Raw genomic sequence first — 17,175 nt, 5'->3', positions numbered from 1 at the left:
TAATTATATTAGAAGGGAGTGGAGCAGCATAATACTATGTTTTTCATAACAAACCTTGGAGACTACTTGACCATTCAAAATGAACACATGAGGGGCACCTGGGTGGCTCAGTCGGTTAAGCGTCCGACTTCGGCTCAGGTCATGATCTCATGTTTTGTGGGTTCGAGTCCCGCATCGGGCTCTGTGCTGACGCTAGCTCAGAGCCTGGAGCCTGTTTTGGACTCTGTGTCTCCCTCTCTCTCTGACCTTCCCTCTTCACACTCTGTCTCTGTCTCTCTCTCTCTCAGAAATAAATAAAACATTTTTAAAAATTCAAAATGAACATATGAAAGTATAAGCCTGATTTATAAAAACAACAAAACTAGGAATCAAGAAACCTGAGTGCCAATAACAATTCTGCCAGTAATAAGCCTAAAAACATTCTTAAGTCTTTTTTTTTTTTAAGTTTTTATTTAAGTAATCTCTACACCCAGCCTGGGGCTGGAACTCAGAACCTTGAGATCAAGAGTTATATGTTCTTCTGACTGACCCAGCCAGGCGCTCCCACCGCCTCTTTTCTTTTTTCTTTTCTTTTTTTTTTTTTTAATGTCACTTCACCTGTACGGCCTTGAATGAAGCCCCAGCCTGGATGAAGAGTGCACACACTGCTGGCACAGTCACTGGGTGGTGATCAAGCAGGTGGAACTCCAAGCTTACTTCAACCAGAACAGCAGCTCAACTAGGATTTTTTGTTTATATACTGCAGTTAGCATAGGTTTATATAAGGCTTCTGTGTATGATAAAAGGGACTGTGGCAGTTTCCTATAAAACTAAACATGTAATTACCAGACAACTCAGTAATTGCACTCTTGGGCATTTATCACAGAAAAGGGAAATATTTTGTTTGCACAAAAAATAAATGGTCATACTTGCTTTATTTGTAACAGCCCAAACTGAAAACAATCCAAATCCAATCTAAACAATTCAAAAAATGCAGCCAATTGGAGACAAAAAACAAACAAAACACTTCAGGAGCCAACCTCTGTCTAAATGACAACACATAAGAGTTAAATGTCCACTTAAGCTTCATAGGTTAACTGAGAAATCATTCTTTTAAAATATATGCACGGCAAAATACTTGAGATTAAAGAAAGGCAACGCAAGGTGTTCTGTGAAAACTCTGTGGGAGACTAGTCTGGACTGGGTTTCAGGATAGAAGTGCTCTGAATAAGAAACTCTCTTCTCTAACACTTCAATTCTACATCTAATTACCTTTGTCCTTAATTTAGATTCAAGTGTAGATATTATACACAGTATTAGCTCAAAGGAATGGAAGACACGAGAGATTAAGAAGAAACATGAAAAGTAAAATCTAGACGTAATTTCCAAATTTTGCTTAATCTATCCCATAGTTTCAAGCTCCTTTAAAATTCTTGCTTGGGGTGCCTGGTGGCTCAGTCAGTTAAGTGTTCAACTTCAGGTCATGATCTCAGTTTCTGAGTTCAAGCCCCACATGGGGCTGTGCTGACAGCTAGGAGACTGGAGCCTGCTTCGGATCCCGTGTCTCATTCTCTCTCTGTCTCTCCCCAACTCGTGCTCTGTTAGTCTCTCAAAACTAAATAAATGTAAAAAAAACTTTTTATAAAGATCTTTAAAAAATAAATTACAAAAATTAAATAAATAAAATTCTTGCCAAGGATAGTAACAGCTAAATTCACTTTGTTTTCTTTTAATGTTTGCTGTTGTTGTTGTTGTTTGTTGTTGTTGTTTAAGAGAGAGCAAGTACACACATGTGAGTGAGGGAGGGGCAGAGAAGAGAGAAAGGGAGGGAGAGATTCCCAAGCAGGCACCACAATGTCAGAGCAGTCTGACACAGGACTGTGAAATCATGACCTGAGCCAATAAAGAGTCAGACATTTAACCAACTGACCTACCCAGGTACCAGTAAACTCACTTTAAAATTTACATCATTTCCCTCTCTCTAACAAGACTTTTACAGTTTAATGAATATGTAGCAAAAGGTTAACAACCAGATGAAATACAGAAAGAAGACCTAGGACATGGTTATTTCTGATTAACAACCATAAAACTTAGCAAATTACACTTTATTAATTTAAAGAAAATAGACGTATTCACCAAAAAAAAGTATTGATATATATTACGCTATGTATGATCCATAAAAACATTATGCTAAGTAAAAGAAGCCAATCACAAAAGACTGCATAATAGGCAAATATGTCAAATATATATATGTGTATTTTAATTTTTAGTTTTCAAAAAAATTTTAAGTAAACTCTACGCCCAACATGGGGCTTATACTCATTCCATGAACTCATCCCATGAACATGGGGCTTGAACTCAGGAGCCCTATTTTCTTTATATATTTTGCATATTAACCTCTTATCAGATAGGTCTTTTGCAGGTATCTTTACCCATTCTTTAGGTTATCCTATTTGTTTTGTTGATGGTTTCCTTTGCTGTGCAAAAACTTTTTAGTTTGATGTAGTCACAGTAGTTTATTTTTGCTTTTGTTTCCCTTGTCTGGAGAGACAGATCTAGAAAAATATTGCCAAGGTTGATGTCCAAGAGATTACTACTTATGTTTAGTTTTATGGTTTCAGGTCACACATTTAGGTCCTTAATCCATTTTGAGTTCATTTTTGTGTACTGTATAAGAAAATGGCTCAGTTTCATTCTTTTGCATGTAGCTGTCCAGTTTTCCCAGCACCATTCATTGAAGAGAGTATCTTTTCCCCATTGTATATGGGGGAAAAACTGAGAGCTTTCCCCCTGAAATCAGAAACACAACAGGGATATCCACCCTCACCACTGTTGTTTAACAGAGTGCTGAAAGTCTTAACATCAGCCATCAGACAACAAAAGGAAAAAAAAGGCATCAGAATTGGCAAAGAAGTCAAACGTTCACTTTTCCCAGATGACAAGATACTCTACATAGAAAACCCGACAGACTCCACCAGAAGCCTACTAGAACTGATCCAGGAGTTCAGCAAAGTTGCAGCGTACAAAGTCAACGTACAGAAATCAGTTGCATTTTTATACACCAACAATGAAGCAACAGAAAGAGAAATCAAGAAACTGATCCTATTCACAATTGCACACAAAACCATAAAATACCTAGGAATAAACCTAACCAAAAATATAGGAGATCTGTAGGATAAAAACTATAGAAAACTTATGAAGGAAATTGAAGAAGACACAAAGAAATGGAAAAACATTCCATTCTCATGGATTGGAAATATATATACGTATATAAAGAAGTTTTACAACTCAATGCCAAAAAACAAACAATCTGATTAAACAATGTGCAGAGAGAGGTACCTGGCTGTCTCAGTCGGTAGAGCATGAGACTCTTAGTCTCAGGGTTGTGAGTTCAAGTTCCACTTTTTAGGTGCAGAGATTACTTAAGAATAAAATCTTGAGGCGCCTGGGTAGCTGAGTGGGTTAAACATCTGACTTGAGCTCAGGTCATGATCTCACGACTACTGAGTTCTCATTGGGCTCTATGCTGACAGCTGAGCCTGGAGCTTGGTTCAGATTCTGTGTCTCCCTCTCTCTCTCTGCCCCTCCCTCATTCACACTCTGTCTTACTCCCTCTCAAAAATAAAAAATAAATATTAAAAAAAATTTTAAATAAAATCTTAAATACAGGTTTAGAAATAAAAAAAATTTTTCATAAATAGATTCTCAAGTTGGTTTTCACATAACACCCAGTGCTCATCCCAACAAGTGCCCTCTTCCATGTCCATCACCCCCCTTCCCCTCTCCCCTACCCCCATCAGCCCTCAATTTGGTCTCAGCATTCAAGATCTATCATGGTTTGTCTCCCTCCCTCTCCCCAACTATTTTTCCCCTTCTTCTCCCACACGGTCCTCCGTTAAGGTCCTCCTAATCCACCTATATGTGCAAACATATGGTATCTGTCCTTCTCTGCCTGACTTATTTCGCTCAACATAACACCCTCAAGTTCCATCCATGTTGCTACACATGGCCAGATTTCATTCTTTCTCATTGCCAAGTAATACTCCATTGTATAGATAAACCGCATCTTCTTGATCCATTTGTCCGTTGATGGACACTTAGGTTCTTTCCATGTTTTGGCTATTGCTGAGAGTGCTACTCTGAACATTGAGGTCCATGTGCCCCTTTTCATTAGTACTCCTATATCCCTCGGGTAAATTCCTAGCAGTGCTATTGCTGGGTCATAGGGGAGTTCTACTGTTAATTTTTTGAGGAACCTCCACAGTTTTCCAGAGAGGCTGCACCAGTTCACATCCCCACCAACAGTGTAGGAGGGTGCCCGTTTCTCCACATCCTCTCCAGCATCTAGAGTCTCCTGACCTGTTCATTTTATCTACTCTGACTGGCATGAGGTGGTATCTCAGTGTGGTTTTGATTTGTAGTTCCCTGATGATGAGGGACACTAAGCATTGTTTCATGTGTCTGTTGGTCATCTGGATGTCCTCTTTGGAAAAGTGTCTGTTCATGTCTTCTGCCCATTTCTTCACTGGATTATTTGTTTTTCAGGTGTGGAATTTGGTTCATTCCTTATAGATTTTGGATACTAGCCCTTTATCTGATATGTCATTTGAAGCTATCTTTTCCCATTCCATCGGTTGCCAGTCGCCTATTAGTTTTATTGATTGTTTCCTTTGCAGTGCAGAAGCTTTTTTATCTTGATGAGGTCCCAATAGTTCATTTTTGCTCTTGATTCCCTTGCCTTTGGGGATGTGTCAAGAAAGAAATTGCTGCGGCTGAGGTCAAGGAGGTTGTTTCCTGCTTTCTCCTCTAGGGTTTTGATGGTTTCCTGTCTCTGCAGGTCCTTCATCCACTTTGAGTTTATTTCTGTGTATGGAGTAAGAAAATGATGATCTAGTTTCATTCTTCTGCATGTTGTTGTCCAGTTCTCCCAGCACCATCTGTTAAAGAGGCTATCTTTTTTCCATTGGAGACTCTCTCCGTCTTTGTCAAAGATTACAAAGATTTGTCAAATGCCATACATTTGTGGATCCAATTCTGAGTTCTCTGTTCTATTCCATTGGTCTATGTGTCTGTTTTTGTGCCAATACCATACTGTCTTGACGATGACAGCTTTGTGGTAGAGGCTAAAGTCTGGGATGGTGATGCCTCCCATTTTGGCTTTCTTCTTCAATATTACTTTGTCTATTCGGGGTCTTTTGTGGTTCCATACAAATTTTAGGACAGTTTGTTCTAGTTTTGAGAAGAATGCTGGTGCAATTTTGATTGGGATTGCACTGAATGTGTAAAATGTTTTGGGTGGTAATGACATTTTAATTATACTTATTCTTCCAATCCATGAGCATGTAATGTTTTTCCATTTCTTTGTGTCTTATTCAATTTCCTTCATAAGTTTTCTACAGTTTTCATCATACAGATCTCTTACATCTTTGGTTAGGCTTATTCCTAGGTATTTTATGGTGTTTTGTGCAATTGTGAATGGGATCAGTTTCCTGATTTCTCTTTCTGTTGCTTCATTGTTGGTGTATAAAAATGCAACCGATTTCTGTACGTTGATTTTGTACCCTGCAACTTTGCTGAACTCATGGATCAGTTCTAGTAAGCTTCTGGTGGAGTCTGTCAGGTTTTCTATGTAGAGTATCAGTCGTCTGCAAAAAGTGAGTTTGACTTCTTCTATGCCAATTCTGATGCCTTTTATTTCCTTTTGTTGTCTGATGGCTGATGCTAAGACTTTCAGCACTCTGTTAAACAACAGTGGTGAGGGCGGACATCCCTGTTGTGTTCCTGATTTCAGGGGGAAAGCTCTCAGTCTTTCCCCGTTGAGGATGATGTTAGCTGAGGGCTTCTCATAGATGGCTTTTATGATGTTTAAGTAAGTTCCTTCTATCCTGACTTTCTCAAGGGTCTTGATTAAGAAGGGATGCTGTATCTTGTCAAATGCTTTTTCTGCATCTATTGACAGGATCATATGGTTTTTATCTTTTCTTTTGCTAATGTGATGTATCACATTGATTGATTCACAAATATTGAACCAGCCCTGTAACCCAGGAATGAATCCCACTTGATCATGGTGAATAATTCTTTTTATGTGCTGCTGCATTCAATTTGCAAGTATCTTGTTGAGGATTTTTATATCCGTATTCATCAAGAATATTGGTCTGTAGTTCTCTTTTTTTGCTGGGTCTCTCTCTGGCTTGGGAATCAAAGTGATGCTGGCTTCATATAATGAGCCCAGAAATTTTCCTTCGATTTCTATTTTTTGGAATAGCTTGAGAAGAATGGGTATTAATTCTGTTTTAAATGTTTGGTAGAATTCCCCACGGAAGCCATCTGGCCCCGGGCTCTTATTTGTTGGGAGATTTTTGATAACTGACTCAATTTCTTCACTAGTTATGGGTCTATTCAGGTTTTCTATCTCTTCCCTTGTGAATTTTGGTAGTGAGTATGTGTTTAGAAATTTGTCTACTTCTTCTAAGTTGTCCAATTTGCTGGCATATAATTTTTCATATTATTCCCTGATAATTGCTTGTATTTCTGAGGGGTTGGTTGTCATCAGTTCATTTTCATTCATGATTTTGTCTATTTGGGTCCTCTCTTTTTTCTTTTTGAGAAGCATGGCTAGAGGTTTGTCAATTTTGGGGTTTTTTTTGTTTTTTGTTTTTTGTTTTTTTCAAAAAACCAACTCTTGGTTTCATTCATCTGTTCAACTGTTGTTTTGGATTCTATATTATTTATTTCTGCCCTGATTTTTATTATTTCTCTTCTTCTACTGGGTGTGGGGTGCTCTGTTGCTCTCCTCCTTGTTCCTTTAGGTGCGCCGCTAGATTTTGTACTTGTGCTTTTTCTAATTTCTTGAAATAGGCCTGGAGTGCAATGTACTTTCCTCTTAGGATTGCCTTTGCCGCATCCCATAGATTTTGGATTGTTGTGTTTTCATTTTCATTTGTTTCCATGTATTTTTTAATTTCTTCTCTAATTGCCTGATTGGCCCATTCTTTCTTTAGTAGTGTGTTCTTTAACCTCCATGTTTTTGGAGGTTTTCCAGACTTCTTCCTATGATTGATTTCGAGTTTCATAGCATTGTGATCTGAAAGTGTGCATGGCATGATCTCAATTCCTTTATACTTACTGAGGGCTGCTTTATGTCACAGTATGTGATCTATCTTGGAGAATGTGCCATGTGCACTTGAGAAGAAAGTGAATTCCATGGCTTCAGGATGTAGAGTTCTAAATATATCTGTCAAATCCATCTGGTCCAATGTGCCATTCAAGTCCATTGTTCCTTTAGTGATTTTCTGTCTAGCTGATCCATCCATTGCTGTAAGTGGAGTATTCAAGTCTCCTGCTATTAGCACATTCTTATCCATAAGATTGTTTCTGTTTGTGATTAATTGTTTTATGTATTTGGGTGCTCCCATATTTGGTGCATAGACATTTATAATTGTTAGCTCTTCCTGATAGATCCTGTAATTATCATATAATGCCCTTCTTCATCTCTTGTTACTGTCTTTACTTTAAAGTCCAGTTTGTCTGATATAAATATAGCTACTCCAGTTTTCTTTTGACTTCCTGTAGCATGATAGATATTTCTCCATCCCCTTACTTTTGATCTGAAGGTGTCCTCAGGTCTAAAATTGGGCAGAGGGGCACCTGGGTGGCTCAGTCGGTTAAGCGTCTGACTTCGGCTCAGGTCATGATCACACAGTTCATGGGTTCGAGCTCCGCGCCGGGCTGTGGGCTGACAGCTCAGAGCCTGGAGCTTGTTTCGGATTCTGTGTCTCCCTCTCACTCTGACCCTCCCCTGTTCACGCTGTCTCTCTCTCTCAGAAATAAATAAAACATTAAAAAGATTTTTAAAAAATAAATAAATAAAATAAAATTGGGCGGAGAACGTGAATAGACATGCTTCCAAAGACATACAGACAGCAAACAGACATATGAAAAGATGTTCAACATCATTTGGAAATGCAAACCAAAACCACAATCTCACTAGTCAGAATGGCTAGTATCAAAAAGATAAAAAATAGTAAGTGTAAGAATGTAAAGAATGTAAAGAAAAGAGAATCCTCATGCACTGTCAGTGGGAATGTAAACTGGTGCAGCCACTGTGAAAAACACTATGGAGGGTCTTCCAAAAACCAAAAGTAGAAATACCACAACAATCCAGTAATTCCACTTCTAGGTATTTCCTTACTCAAAGAAAAAAAAAATGCTATGTGCACCCCTACGTTTACTACAGCATTATTTATAGTAGCAAAGGTATAGAAGCAACATAAATGCCCACTGATATAGACGAATGGATAAAGATATGGTATATATACAAAATGAAATATTACTCAGCCATTTAAAAGAATGAAATTTTGCCACTCATCAGAACATAGATTGACCTAGAGGTTGTTAAGTAAAATAAGACAAAGAGAGACAAATACCATATGCTTTCACTTATATATGGAATCTAAAAAACAAAACAAACAACCACAACAAAAACAGAGAAACAGACTCATAAATACACAGAACAAACTACGGACTGCCAAAGGGTAGAGGTTAAAAGGATAAGTGAAATAGGTAAGGGGGATTGGCGAAATAGGTTAAGGAGATTGATACAAATTTCCAGTTATTAAAAAAAAAAAGAGTCACAGGGAAGAAAAGCACAGCATAGGGAATACAGTCACTAATACTGTAATAACTCTATACCTGGAGCTAATATGATACTGTACAAAAACTACACTGGAGTTAAAATTAATATTATAATAACTCTGTATAGTGACAAATGGTAACTACACTTATCTGGTAAGCATTACTATGTTGTACATACAAAATTAATATGTCTAACTGTACTTCATTTAAAAATAAATAAATTTAGAGGGACCAAGCTGGCTCAGTTGGAAAAAGCATGCAACACTTGTTCTTGGAGTCATAAGTTCAAGCTCCCCATTAGGTATAGAGATTACAATGACATCTTTAAAAAAATAAATACTGGGCCACCTGGGTGGCTCAGTTGATTAACCATCCGACTTCAGCTAAGGTCATGATCTCACTGTTGGTGAGCTCGAGTCCCACATCGAGTTCTACTGTGTTGGCACAGGTCTCACTTCAGATCCTGTGTCTCACTCCCTCTCTGCCCCTCCTCTGCTCACAGGCTTGCTCTCTCAAAAATAAAATAAACATTTAAAAATAAATAAATAAATAGCAAAATAAAATAAGAACAGATAAAATGCTAATATAGAAGAAGGTAAAGAATTTTCCATATACACCCTAGTGGCTGAGATACCAAATAAAAACTGAACAAGTCTTTTGAGTACAGAAGTAGATAAAAAAATAAAAATTTTTAAATTCATAAAATTTTATGTATTTTAAATACATAAAAATGTATGAATGTAGAATACTTCTATGCAGATCACTAAAGAGCTATACAGACTATACAGACTGTATGTGCAGATTAGTACTATCATTCACAATGCAATACCCATTGGTTTCCCTTTCCCTACATTAATTCCAACCTCTACAGTTTATATAATTTTAAAAAGAAAATTTAAAAAAATAAAAAGAGGAAATGTGAAATTCAAATGCAATTTCAAGTCTTCATGTGTCATACCTAAGAAATAATGATTGTATACGAAGATTCAGTACAAAGATGTTCACTATAAGGTTATTCATAACAGCAAAGTAAATTTAATCTCATCTAATTAATCTGTTGAAAACTTTTGCTATTACATTACATCCATGTGATGGAACTACTATAGAAAATTTTAAACATTTTTTATATATGTTTATTCATTTTTTTTGTTGTTGTTTATTCATTTTTGAAAGAGAGCATGCAAGTGAGTGGGGGACAGGCAGTGGGCGACAGACGTACCAAAGTGGGCTGCACACCAACAACTGAGGGGCTCCAACTCACAAACTGAGCATCTGCTTTTATGTGTCTGAGTACTTACTATTAATGATAAATGTAGTGTTCTTTGGGGTTTCGGGGTGGGTTCAATCTTTTTTCTATATTTATTTATTGCTGAGAGATAGACAAAGCACAAGCAGGGGAGGGGCAGAGAGAAAGGGAGACACAGAATCTGAAGCAGCTCCCCTAAAACTACATACTTTCAGGGGAGCCTGGGTGGCTTAGTCGGTTAAGCGTCCAACTTTCGCTTAGGTCATGATCTCGCAGTTCGTGGGTTCGAGCCCTGCGTCGGGCTCTGTGCTGACTGCCAGCTCGGAGCCTGGAGCCTGTTTCAGAGTCTGTGACTCCCTCTCTCTCTGACCCTCCCCTGCTCACGCTGTCTTTCTCTCTCTCCTAGAAATAAATAAAAATTAATAAAAAAAAAAAAACTACATACTTTCTAACTATAAAGCCAAGGCAAAAGCATAGCTTTTCATACATTCAAAACAAAAGCATGCTACATCAAATAACCAATTTATTTTTTTTAACATGTATTTATTTACTTTCAGAGAGAGAGACAAGAGAGCGAGAGCAGGGGAGGAGCAGAGAGAGAATCCCAAGCAGATTCTACACTGCCAACATGGGAGCCCAACACAGGGCTCAATCATGACCTGAGCTGAAATCAAGAGTCAGATGCTTAATCAACTAAGCCACCAGCATCCTAATTTTTTAACTCTTAACTCTTACAATAAAACTAGGCTATACCTATATCAACTTATTTAAGAGTCATTAGAAAAATAAAGTTAATGGTTGAGAGGTGGGGGGGGTGATATATAATATCTCTTTAATAAAGGGATTAAAAGATACAAACTTCTAGTTATAAAGTAAATCAAGAAGGTGAAAAATACAGCATATGGAATACAATCAATAATACTATAATAACATTGTTTGGTGACAGATGGTGACGACACTTATCATGGTGAACAGTGAGTGATGAATTGCTGAATCAATAGATATACACCTGAAACTAATATTTCAATTTAAAAAAAGGTTAAAGGTTAAATGAACAGAAAATTGCATCCTGTTTCCAAATACTAAACAGCTACTATGAGATGAAGGTGGTGACTATTATACTAAAAAAACAGAACATTTTAAACTTATATCGTCTCTTTCAACCTTCCTCTGAAGGACCTAAAAAATAACGAACAGTATGAAGCAATCAGTTAAAAATCTAAATTCTAGGGGCGCCTGGGTGGCTTAGTCGGTTAAGCATCCGACTTTCGCTTAGGTCATGATCTCGCGGTTCGTGGGTTCGAGCCCTGCGTCAGGCTCTGTGCTGACTGCCAGCTGGGAGCCTGGAGCCTGTTTCAGTCTGTGACTCCCTCTCTCTCTGACCCTCCCCGGCTCACGCTGTCTCTCTCTCTCTCTCTCCTAGAAATAAATAAAAATATTAAAAATATATATATATAAATTCTAGGGGCATTTGGCTGGCTCAGCCAGTGGAGCATATGACTCTTGATCTTGGGGTTATAAGTTCAAGCCTCATGCCGGGTGTAGACATTACTTAAAACTAAAATCTTAAAAAAAAAAAAAAAAAAGAATAGAAAAAATATATGTAAATTCTAGAGTCAGACAGATCTGAGCTTGAAACCTGACTTCTCTCAAACTATGTGATGCTTGGCACGTTAACATCCCCCAAAGCTTCAGTTTCCTTATCTCTTAAGCAAGGATATCAGTACCTTCGTTATAAGATTGTTATGAAGATAAAATCTATGACGAGCATGTAGCATAACATGACATATACGTAAGCATCCAATAAATGTTAACTACTACTATAGTCTATTCCCAAATAGTAAGCACAAAGAGCATTTCTTTTTTTCCTCCTCCCTTATTTTCAAAACATTTTATTGGAATTTCATATGGTACAAAAAGTATTACATACTTGAACATAGTCAAATAGAAGGCTCTTTCCATTCTGTGGGCCAACTTTCCTTCAGAGGCAAAAGAGCGGTTTTTCTAATGGACTATTATTGACAGCCACAACTTTAAATGACAAAAATAAAATAAAAAGAGGGGCACCTGGCTAGTGCAACTGGTGAAGCATGCAACTCATGATCTCCAGGTTTTAAGTCTGACCCCACGTTGGGTTTGAGATTACTTAAAAAAGAAACAAAGAATGAATGAAAACAGAAAAGAAAGGAAGAAAGAGAAAAAAGAAAAGAAAGGAAATTAATGGCAATATACAGATTAAAGAAATCATCAACTCTTCACAAGTTAATGATAAAATTATTGTTGCTGGTTGGTATGGCATACATAGATACCATACATACACACATTAGACATTCTTTGTAGGTAGAATCAGGACCTAAAACCCAGAAGAATATCAATTAGTTAGGAAAAATATTAATAATGGTATGTTGGGTAAAGTATATTTTCAATGAAAATGTGAAAGTTTCATAACCATCGAAAAAGAACAAAAATAAAATAATTTCAATTGATCACAACCTTGTCAAAACCAACAACCATCTATCTACTCCTATGGATGTTTCCTTAGGCCCTGTAGCAAAAAACAAGCATATTAAGAGAATCCCACATGATTGTCCCAGGACACTCTCCCCCAAAAAATTATCTATAATGAATCCCAAATAAGGGGAATACGTATATACCATATAGATGTATCTAGCTGATAAATACGGAACCTTTCTTTCCCCCTACATCAGACAGGCAATGTGCCAAGGTCATAACAAGGTTTAAGGAAGGCACGTGTCACACAACAGCGTAAAGACCCAATCATCATGCTTATGAACTACAAAAGGATCAGGAAGCTAACTTTTTTAAAATATACAATTGTAGAGTTAAGTTTTAGCTAACAAATCATAATTTTTGTTCAGATAACATAACAGCAGCAATTTGTAATGATTTATAAAGCTAAAGGAAAACACTGCTTTTATTAGTACCTAAATACAAGACCTACACTAAATTGGTAGTTCAAGAATACACAATTTTAGGGGTACCTGGGTGGCTCAGTCAATTAAGCGTCCAACTTCGGCTCAGGTCATGATCTCATGGTTCATGGGTTCAAGCCCCATGTCAGGCTCTGTGCTAACAGCTAGTTCAGAGCCTAGAACCTGTTTCAGAATCTGTATCTCCCTCTCTCTCTGACCCTTCCCTGTTCATGCTGTCTCTCTCTCTCTCTCTCTCTCAGAAATAAATAAAACACTTAAAAATTAAAAAAAAAAAAAGAATACACAATTTTAGGCAGCCATTATCTGCCCATAGGTCCTGTCCCCATGCTTTAATAAAAACACATTTCTGCACCAAAAACAAACCAAAAAAAAAGAATACACAATTTTAAATAACCATATTTCAACAATTTAATAGAAATTAATTACTGTGTAAATAACTTGTCAGAAGTAGTAGAGAGTGGCCTGGCAACAAAAACTGAGGCTCTCAGGGGCACCTGGATGGGTCAGTCCATTAAGCGTCTCACTTTTGGTTTCCACTCAGGTCATGATCTCATGGTTTGTGAGTCTGAGCACTGACTGTGGGGGGCCTGCTTGGGATTCTCTTTCTCCCTCTCTCTCTGTCCCTCCTCTGTTTATGCTCTCTCTCTCTCTCTCTCAAAATAAACAAACTCAAAAAATATATATATATATATATTTCAAACTGCAGGTTTTCAGTTTAATTCCTCTGAGAATTCTCGAAAGATTAAATTTTTAAATAAACATTAAAGAAAATTTCAAATTGCATTAAACTTATAATTCTGATGGTCTGAAATACTCATTATTTAAATCATGAAAGCTCAATCACTTAAACTAGTAAAGAGCAAATGTCTCAAAATAGAGTTTGACCTCTTGTTGACAGTCACCTCAAATTTCTTACAGTGGCTCAGCAGGTAAGGAATTCATGGAATTCAGGTCTTCGAGGTCTAGTAAGCACTGTGGTTAAACCACCCAGTCAACACCAAATTATGTAAGGCAATGCCTGTTCATTATCTAATTCCTTTGACCTCTCCAATCCTTTTCCTCCTTCAATATTGCCAATACTTCTATACGGTAGGAAATAGATATGAAATTAGTAAATATTACAGTTATTAGAAACGCAAGGAAAAACTATCGTCAGGAATGTGGTTAAACTGCAGTTTAAATAAAGCTTCTGGATTACTCATGGATTTCTTTTAATCCACATAATCCTCCTCCTGAAGGCATGGATAATCAGGATCGCATTTCCCTTGAAGGCAAGTAAGCATTTGCCTGGTGGTCTCCCAAGTGATTCCAGCACCAGGGGAGGACAAGCTACAGTCAGGAACAAGCATATCAGTTCTGCCGAGCTTGCACCAGAGGGCTGTGAGCTGCAGACCTGGTTCTAGCAATACCACAAAAGAGGGGACTGTCCAGCAGTAAATACGCCCAGTTAAAGGGGCAAATGATAATAACCTCAAGCGAGCTGCTTTAAATATTGCAGGAAATAAGGAAGTATACACTCGAGCTGAAAACGTGCAGAAAAAGCAGATTCTGAAGCCAGGATTCAGGGTAAAGATTTGTGAACTTTGAAAGGAAATGGAATTTCTACATTATTAACTGCTTTAGGCTGAAACTAATATATATAAATAATTAGATAAATGAAAGCTACATTTGCAACATACCACTGTTATACAGACAGCATATCCTCCCATCAATCCCTAGGAAAGTTGAATAGCTAAAAACAACCTTAAGTGCCCCAGGAAAAAATAGGTAGGCTAGAGAGAAGTCACAGAGAAAAACTGAGACTTCATAACATAATCTTTGGTAAAATTAATCTCTAGCTAAGCCTGCAGTAGCAGTAAATGGGAAGTCTAGATTTACCAGAGAGATGAAAGGATATGTGATGCCATCCATTATCATCACAGACTTAGCCCCCAATTCTTTGTTATATGGCCCCTATTATAAGCTGACATTATGGGATTCACCTTATTTGACAGGTTTCAGAAGTTACGAAGTAATTTTTTTAATTTAAAGCCTTTATAAACATGTCTCCATCTACAAGGATAATTAGTTTATTGTACACTGAAAACTGGAATTATCTCATTTATATTTCCAAACAAAAACCAACAATTAGGGTGATCAGTTATCCACTCATTCCGGTTCTAACATATTCTATCCATGAAAAATTTTCTCTTTAAAAAAACAAATAAGGGGGAGAAGAAGGGGGAAATGGTGGTGGAAAGGGAGAGAGGCAAACCATGAGAGACTCTTGAATGCTGACAAAAACTGAGGACTGATGGATGTGGGGGGGGAGGGGGGAGGGGGGAGGACACTTGTGGGGATGAGCACTGGGTGTTACGTGGAAACTAATTTGACAATAAACTATTTGTAAAAAAAAAAAAAAAAAACAAATAAGGGCACCTGGGTGGCTCCATCAGTTAAGCGTATGACTGGCTCAAGTCATGATCTCACAGTTCGTGGGTTAGAGCCCTGCTTCAGGCTCCGTGCTGACAGCTCAGAGCCTGGAGCCTGCTTTGGAGCCTGCTTCAAATTCTGTGTCTCCCTCTCTTTTTGCCCCTCCCCCACTCACCCTCCGTCTCTGTCCCTTTCTCTCTCTCAAAAATAAATATTTTTTTAAATAAATAAATAAATAAAATCCAAGTGCTAAGAATGAGAAGGGACAGGACTATAAAGGCATAACACAAGGGAATTTGGGGGGGGGTATTAGAATTGTTTTGTATACCGTTAGTGGTGGCTATAATTACAAAAATCTATGCATGTGTTAAAACTCAGGAATGGGGCAACTGGGTGGTTCAATCAGTTCAGCGTCTGACTCTTGATTTTAGCTCAGGTCATGATTTCAGGGTTTGTGAGATTTGACCCCCATGATAGGCTCTGCACTGACAGCACAGAGCCTGCTTGCAATTCTCTCTCTGTCTCTCTCTCCTTCTCTCCCTCTCTCCCTGCCCCTTCCTGGCTCATACTCTCTCTCCCTCAAAATAAATAAATAAACATCTAAAAAATACCTCAGTGCCATATATGGAAAAGAACTGAATTTTGACAAACCAATTAATAGACTTTTAACTACAGAGAACAAACTGATGTTCACCAGAAGGAAGGTGGGTGGGAGATGGGTGAAATTAGGTAACAGGGAATAAAGAGTATACTTATCATGATGAGCACTGAGTAATGTATAGAACTGCTGAATCACTTATACTGTACACCTAAAACTAATATAACACTGTACATTAACTATAGTGAATTTTTTAAATTATTTTTAAAAATTAGAGTTTTACTGTACGTAAAATTTTTTAAATTCAATGTCATCCCCTTTTAGAAATGTCTTCCTATCAAAATCTCTTTAGCTGCCTAAAAAAATAAGTCTTAGGGTACCTGGGTGGCTCAGTCGAGTGTCGACTCTTGATTTTGGCTCAGGTTGTGATCCCAGGGTCCTGGGATCTAGCCCCATGTCTGGCTCCATGCTGATTGTGGATGATATAATACTTAACAAATTTTAATATTTAAAATATTTACATAAAGTGTATTATATATTTATTGTACAAAAATATATATTTATATGAAATTTATAGAAAAATAGTTTCTACTTACTGAATAATAATAAATAAATAAGTCTATTAAAAAAGAAAGGTCTAAATTAGAGACACCCAATCTGCCTGAATTACCAGAGCAACTAGAACAAACACTATACACACCCAACCATACATCTAATCCCTTTCATTGTCTCTCTCTCAACTAGAAGCTTGTGACTCAGAACTATTTAACCTGGAGATGATAACATAAAAGCTACTATGAAACCTATGGTAGAAAAACAACTTAAAAAGGAAGTGCACCAGTTTGGAGCCACTCTAAAGAGAAAGCTGGAGCCAATTACTAGAAAATGTAGGAAGACAGACCTTGACAAGAAGAAAGGCCTCTTCAAGAAAAAGGATAGTTTTCTCTCACAAAGCATTACAGCAGACTAATATTAAACTACTGAAGGCTCATAGGCACTCCTTAGAAAAAGGGCCCACACGGATCAGGGAATGGCGGAAGAGTGAGCAAGAGGAAAAAATCCAAGTGGCAAAATTTGGGGAGGACAGTGAGAGGTAAGAGGAGAGATAAGGGAAGTTGTCCTACACAAGCCAAAAAAACTGATGATATTCTCACCTGTCTTCCTTTTCTTCTTCTCTTCTACCAAACATTAAGTCAGTATTATTCTTCTAGTCTAGGCTTTTCTCCTCCAACATATTTTTTCTATATATTTCTACTCTGAAAATGAAATTATACACTTCTTTATTGTTTTATTTGTTTTGAATAAGAGAGTTCGAGTGGGGGAAGGGCAGAGAAAGAGGGATGGGAGGGGAG

At 37.5% G+C, this 17,175-nt stretch overlaps 1 protein-coding gene and 1 non-coding gene across 5 annotated transcripts in view; both read right to left on the bottom strand.

The window, feature by feature from the left end:
- The window catches only part of PIK3CB (phosphatidylinositol-4,5-bisphosphate 3-kinase catalytic subunit beta), a 164,462-nt gene that overhangs the window by 142,521 nt on the left and 4,766 nt on the right, over window positions 1–17,175 (bottom strand). The gene's annotated exons all lie outside the window — the stretch shown is intronic.
- LOC120220982 lies at window positions 12,562–12,665 on the bottom strand. Its single transcript, XR_005525701.1, has one exon. It is a non-coding gene; the product is annotated as a small nucleolar RNA U13 (small nucleolar RNA).

The sequence above is a fragment of the Hyaena hyaena genome, unplaced genomic scaffold, assembly GCF_003009895.1.
Source record: "Hyaena hyaena isolate Hyena2069 unplaced genomic scaffold, ASM300989v1 scaffold_745, whole genome shotgun sequence".
In the NCBI taxonomy this organism is placed as follows: Eukaryota; Metazoa; Chordata; class Mammalia; order Carnivora; family Hyaenidae; genus Hyaena; species Hyaena hyaena.
The sequence above is the reverse complement of the archived record's forward strand: the minus strand, read 5'-3'. Positions and strand labels throughout refer to the sequence as shown.